General features: G+C 39.5%; 1 pseudogene; it reads left to right on the top strand.

Moving 5' to 3' along the window:
• The first annotated feature begins 309 nt into the window (after window positions 1-309).
• Window positions 310-811, top strand: LOC149224447 (calmodulin-like protein 3 pseudogene; annotated as a pseudogene).
• The last annotated feature ends 6,324 nt before the right edge of the window (window positions 812-7,135 follow it).

Below are 7,135 nucleotides of genomic sequence, written 5' to 3'. Positions count from 1 at the left end.
CCAAACATCACGATCCACAGGGATTGAATTGTTCTCTATATTTGAACTGTCAAAGCTATTGACTAGGTCCTTCGATTTATCACCACACGCGTCGCCGGCGGCCGCCCAACATGCAGTGGGCGCATTCCATCGAGAAGCCTCTCGGTAATTTTATTTCAACAATTTTCCAGTCTTATTTCGAGTCGAATTCAGATTTTCTTCATCTACAGCCACCTCGAAACAGAGCCAGAATCGATATAAAGTGAGTGTTTGTTCGTATATGTTTTCAATCCAGAGATACTTTAATGTCTGAAAGTTTGCACGATTTTTTTCCAGACACTTTACAGTAACAATGGCGTTTTCCATAGATATTGCTGAATTTCGCAGACTATTTGAGACTGTAGACGAAAATGGGGACGAGAAGTTGACTGTAACTGAAATGAATCGTTACCTGAAAAAACTTGGAATGGAAATTTCAGAAGAAGATTTGAAATATCTGATTATACCATTGTGTGAGAGCGAAGATGGTAGCTTGACATTTGATGGATTTGTTGGCCTCTGTCACTCTGTTTTCGAGGAGAGACCGGAAGGTGAATTCAGCAATGGCGAAATTGGATGTGCAGATTTGATGGAAGCATTCAAGGTGTATGATATGAATAACGACGGCTTCATCTCTTCCACAGAGCTTCAAGTGGTGCTCTGTAATTTAGGGTTCGTGGAGGGTGAAGAGCTGGCCATTTGCCAGCAGATGATATGCACATATGATTCAGACTCCAACGGCCTCTTGGACTTTCTTGAATTCAAGAATATGATGACCTCCAGACTTTCTTGAATTCAAGAATATGACGACCTCCAGACTTTCTTGAATTCAAGAATATGACGACGACAATCATAAGATGATATAAATTATTTTGCACATTCTTCCGACTAGTTTTATGAGTATATATTTATGCAGTTGTTTATAATGTGATTTTTTGGAAGCTTTTTTTATGGATTTTTCCCGTCAAATTCCGGCAGCAATTTATTGGAATCTCAAGTTTGATAGCTAGTTTCTGCACAATCAAAGCCTCTCAGGGGGTTTTCAGGGCGCTGAATCCAAATATGCAGTTAAAAACCCATTTTAAATAATACAAATCAAGATTTAACCTCAATTTTTTCCACCGGATTCCGTCACCAGAATCTCGAAAAAATCGCATTATAAACAATTCCTATATTTATGGTTTTTTTACTTTGTGCATGATTTAGTTTTTATTCAATTTTATATTCAAATTTTATAAATAGAAATGGAGAATAAAACCATCTCCTAAGAAATAAACAATCTCATAAAATATCTCAAATTAAATTCACTTGCCATCATTCTGTTTTTTTTCTTCACATATATACATATTCTCTTTATGAAATTATATATATTCTTTTTATGAAATTATCAATCTTGTTAGAAGAATTAAATAAATTGTATTTCTCAAAAAAAATATTATTAATATTTTTAAATGTTATATATCAATTTTATACTAATATATATTTCTCTCAAAATAAAAATGAAAACATAAGATATTTTTTTAATTTTAATTGTTTGAAGTATAGAATATGGTTCAAACTAATCAAAGTCTATCCCCAAGGGGTCAAATAGAATTGGCTACATTACTTAATATGGACCTTAAAATATTTTATTCATGACCAAACTGAAATATTTTTATTATATATATATATATATATATATATATATATTTAACTAATCACAAAATCAATACACCCCACTTTTTACACTAAATTGTAATATCAACATTATTTATAGATGGCACATTCAGCGCAATATTGAGTGATGAAGGAATTACACATCTCCTTCATACTAAAAAGTAGAAAGTAATTATATAATTAATTTTTGTCTTGTTTAAATTTCAATTACTTTATGTAACATCTTGGTAACTTAGAATTTTTTTTACATAATTTATTAATGTGTAAATTTCCAGATTACTTATTCTATATTCTTGACCTTTAGATAAAACAATCATCATTACATTGAGTAACTTTTTTTTGTAAGCTTGGCAGTAACTTTATTTTCTATTAATCATATGTCACGCAAGTTACAAATATATGTCCAGTGGCCTCAACGTGCCTGAAGGAAACCAGGTTTGTTGGCCACCGATCAACATCATATGCCATCCAAAACATAACAGTTTGAGCATGTCCATCTAGCCTATATAAGCTACTATGTCTACTATTTTTTTAAACTTACTACTAACAATGTAAATGTTATCCGACCATCTCATTGTGACAAAAACATCAAAAAGCTTTCAGGAGGTTCATAACCTCTTGACACAATCATCTGACAATTCTATGGGAGATGGGTCCTTTGCACTCGACCCTGACATTTCGTTCTGTTGCAGGCTTTGTAGTTGTTTTTCCATGTGGCTAAGGCAGATATTTTGGAGGAACTGTTCCACATGTACCACTTGGATCTCTTACTGAATATATTTTAGGCCAGGCCCCTTTTGCTGGGTTTGCAACGGATCCTCCAAATTCTTGGTAGTTGTCATTGCTTTTGCCAATAAATTCTTCATGACCTAGTGGAGTTGGATTGAATGTTTGAAGAGAGTTTTCCTACCTCTGGTGTGTCTAGGGTCCAAAAGTAGGGGTTCCCAATCCCCTGTTGGAGGCGACTCTGCCACAGCCTTGGCGTTCAATTCTGCTTCCCATGAAAAAATTAGGGACTTCACCTGTGTTGGGGTTCCCCCATTGTAAGCATGCATGAGGTTTTGCATGTTCTCCTACCTGGATGTCTCGGTTTTCCTGCCTCTCTTCCACTGGGTCTTGCTAGTCAAGGCCAGCGGTGTTTTCCCTTTGTTGTTGTTTTGTTACAATTGCAGCAACACCCTCTTTTCCTCGGCCCCACCTCTGCCTTCACCATGCTGCCTTCAACCAGAATTTTCTCTAACCGCGGAACCTCCCGAGCTCTTGCCTTGGCATGGAGTAGAAGTGTCAAAGTCGAAGGGAGAAGTAATTTAGACAAACCTAAAAGAGTAATGTATGCAGAAGAATTAAAAACAAACATCCAAATGTCGGTATTTCCATCCATCCATTCCTTATGTAATGTAGTTATTGTGTCGTGTTTCCTGGTCTGAGGAGTGAAACCCAATTTCCCCCCAACCCCCTCATCATTTTCCTTCATTCTCTCGGTGCCAAGAATTAGGTGAATTCCCTCCCTCTAAGTCTCTATTCTCCCCCAGGTCCATCCAGTCCTCTGGCTCCAAGAATTAAGTCCCGCCATAACAGAATTGAAAAATGCACAAGTATTGGGATACGTTAAGATTCATGCCCCTTTCGGATAGGGTTTTGTTTGGAGACCAGACCTTGGCTAAATTAACGGACTCCTCGGTGTTTGGTGACCTTAACTCCCCATTCATTCCCCTCTAAACTAGAAAATTATCGGAAGGCCCGACCATAATGGTATTGATGGACATACTGGTAAAGTGTTTGCCCAAACTTGACTGCATTCCCTCCCTTCGTCTCTCTATTCTACCTAAGGCCCACCCAGCCCTCTAGCTCCAAGAATTAAACCACGTCGTAACGGAATTGGCAGACGCACAGGTATTAAGGTCCCTCAAATCCCCATTCATGCCCCAATGGGCCAAGGGTTTTTTGGGAGACCGAGCTATGGCAAAATTTCCAGACACACCAGTTTTTTGGGGGCCTCAACTCCCCATTCCTACCCTGTTGGACCAGAAGTTTACCCGAAGATCAAACTATAAAAAATTGAACAAACATACTGGTAATATGAACCCTAGACTCCCCATTCTTTCTTCTCTAGCCCAGAAATTTTCTAGCCAACCGTAGGCTCTCAGAACTGCCTCAGTCTCGTCTAGGTCTCAGACACCTAGATTTAAAGGGTGCAAGAAAAAAATTTGCAACCCGAATGTCGAGAGCAGACCCAAACCCTCCATGCATGCCCCTTTGAGCCAACAAATTGTCATATAACACTGAAATTGAAATTTCGAACATCAACAGTAGTAAACTCAACCAAATTCTACCAGAAACATAAGGAAACATCACCCATCCTTGCCAATCTAGCCTCCTTTCTTATAGCATAGTCTCTATTTCCAGAACAACGAAGGCCTGAAATATGTACCAGTGACCTTGTCTAGTTGAAGCTCTACTGGCATCGCCCTGCTGATGGCACCGGTCTCTACTCCTGCAGGTGAATTACACCACCCTGATATCGATCTCTACCCCTACAAGCAAGCTCCACCATAGACCATTCATGCATAAAATGACAACCCTCACCACCTTTCTCACTTTTATTCCCTCCTTTGTCATTTTTCTTCCCAATGTGACTACCACTTGTTGCCAATCTCTCTAGATCTTTATTGACTTACACATGTGGGGATGTTGGGTGGGCTTCCCACCTGCCCTACTCCCCAGCACTTTATGCATGGCAACGGTCCACGCATGGGTCTCACATCCCATCGCACCCCAATCGGGGTCCCTGACTTTCGTCCATATCTTTTCCCAAAATCTCCATTAGAGCCTCCATTCCTTCTACCTGGTTTGTCCCATTCCCGAAGATGTCCAAATTCTTTCCCGGGTTACTGCATCCCCAGTTTGACAGAAAATCGGCTACAACATTCCTTGAGCGGCGTACATGTATCAGGATGAGGTATGCTATGTCATGGATGATATCTCATATTTCCTGAACTAACCTCATTGTTCTCCAACTCTTGCTTATTTTTTCCCAGTGTGTTCCTTGTTGTAGCTTTATTAAAGTATCTATCCCCAAGTTGGAGTCACCTTCATCAACCAGTTTTTGTATTCTTTCCGTTCTTGCAATTAACACTCCATGTTTGATTGCATTGAATTCTACCTCGTTATTGCTCGCAATTCCACAGTTTGGTGCGAACAACCGGACTACCCTGCCCTGGTGATCTTTGAATATACCTCTAAATCCAGCCTCAGTGGGATTTCCTTTGGACACTCCATCAAAATTAAATTTTATGAATTCCTCTGAAGGGCATGTAAAGTGTGAGGGGGATTGAACGGAAGGGGTTTTTAGTTTCCATGAATTGGGTATTAGCATTTGCAGAGAAATGTTGAGTATTTCTAGGATACAACCTTCCTGAGGTGGGGCTTCCCAGTCCTCTGGATACTAATTCTCTGCCAAAATGGTTTTGTGGATGTTTTGATTGATAATATTCTCATCCGTTACAATTTGTTTTTCGTCTTTGAAGACCCTTTGATTCCTTTTTTTTCCGCACTGCCCAAAGGAGAAATCCTATGGAAATATCCGAGGCTCTATTCAAAATGGGGCTCTTATATATTCCCTTCCTCCAATTTTCCATTGTTGGGTTTGAATGGCCAAAGAAGGTTTCATGATTCTGCCATAGTTGGTTTCTAAAGGGGCATGAGTTTAGGAGGTGCTCCATCGTTTCCATTTGTTCCTCGCACATACTGCATACTAAAGGACCTTGAACTCCTCTTTTTGTAATTGGTCCCACATAAGGGCTTGTCCATGGTGAACCAACCAGAGGAAGAAGGCTACATTTGGCCATAACTACCCCATCCATATTCTACCCGAGATGGGTAGAAACTTCTATTGTTGGTGTTCTCGCTTCAATTGATATCCCTCCTGTATTGTAAACATGCCTTTATTATTGTATCCCCATCTCATGATATTTGTGCCTTCGAAAATTATTAGTATTCTGGAATTGAACTCCTTATCATATGTTGCCTATTGGGGGTAATCTAGCATATTGGGCCAATGTTGTCTCCTTTTCCACTCTTTCCAGGTGGATCTGTCATCTGCATCCCAGAATTTATTCACAGTCAGGTTTGTTGGTCGGTTTGTAAATAGGAATATCTTCATAAGGTCCTGTCGACTAAATAGTTTTTTCCTCTATTGCCATGCATCCTGCCAGAACATTACTTTGTCTCCCCGTGATCTCCCAAAAATTGTCGTTCCATATCAAAACTTGGTTTTCTACTGCTAGGTCCCATATTGTCGATCCCCTTATTATTTCTTGTGTTACCAGTCTCCCTTCCATAGATGTTGGCATTATGTATTTCCTTTCCCATATTAGCTTCCATAGGTTGTTTCCTCCCTAGATCCATCTCCACCATAGCTTTTCTACCATGACCTAGTTTAGAGTATGGGGATCCTTGAGACCTAGACCCCCTACCATCTTGGACTTGGTTAGCCAATTCCATGATAGGAGGGCCCATTTCTTAGCTTTTTGTGCCCCTTGCCAAAGAAATTTCTTGAATATATTTTTCATTTCAGTGCATGTCGTTTTGACGCGGCAAGACCTGGGAGATGGTAGATGGGGATCGATTGTAGCACTACTTTTAGAAGGATGACTCTACTCATCATATTGAGGGCCCAGAAGGTCCAGTTCTGTAGGCAGCCTTGTAGTCAGTCGAGAAGAGCCTTCCAATTTGAAAATATGAGGGAGTTGAAGCTAAGGGGAATACCCAAATATTTTGAAGGAAGGGTGCCTATTCAAAAGCCCATATTTCTAGCTAGGAAAGTTTGTGACTGAACAATAGTATCAAAGAAAAAAATATGATTTTTCTTTATTAATCTGAGTTTCGGAGGCATTCATGAAGTCTTGAAGGATGGATAGGAGGGACCTTGTTAGGCCCCTATACTACTACTGTAACCGCTTATTTTTATTAGTACAACCCACTTACTATATTGATGTACCCATGTAGTGCCCATATTGTTACTATTGTGCCCCATAGAAGCCCACTATTGTTATTATTGTGCCCTTACATTATTATTGTTATGTCAGCTTTGATTATGTTATGACCCCTTAGACTCCTATATATAGAAAGGAGGCCTTTTCATTTGTATTCCAAGAATTGTTCATTTATGTAATGTAAAGGAGGTTGCCCCCTCGAAGAGGCTGAATTCGAAGGTGTTGATATATCTTTTCTATCTTTTCTCGAGCTGGTTTCATAACATTTGGTATCAGAGCTTTGGATTCTAGGGTTTCGCTGCTCCAAATAGGTCATCATGGCATTTTCGCTATAACGTTTTTTTCTGTGACGTTTCAGATGTCACAAAAAAAACCCATTTGAGAAAAAATCACGCTGAATCGTGGGTCCAAATTTCAGATCTTTTCGCGCGATATTTGCGGAGATATGATCTGAGGAAGTTGGTCTT

Source organism: Pinus tabuliformis, chromosome Q (assembly GCF_031772625.1).
Source record: "Pinus tabuliformis cultivar Carrire ecotype Pingquan chromosome Q, CPIR1, whole genome shotgun sequence".
Taxonomy (NCBI): Eukaryota; Viridiplantae; Streptophyta; class Pinopsida; order Pinales; family Pinaceae; genus Pinus; species Pinus tabuliformis.
Note: the sequence above shows the minus strand (reverse complement) of the source record. Positions and strands in the feature narration are given on the sequence as shown.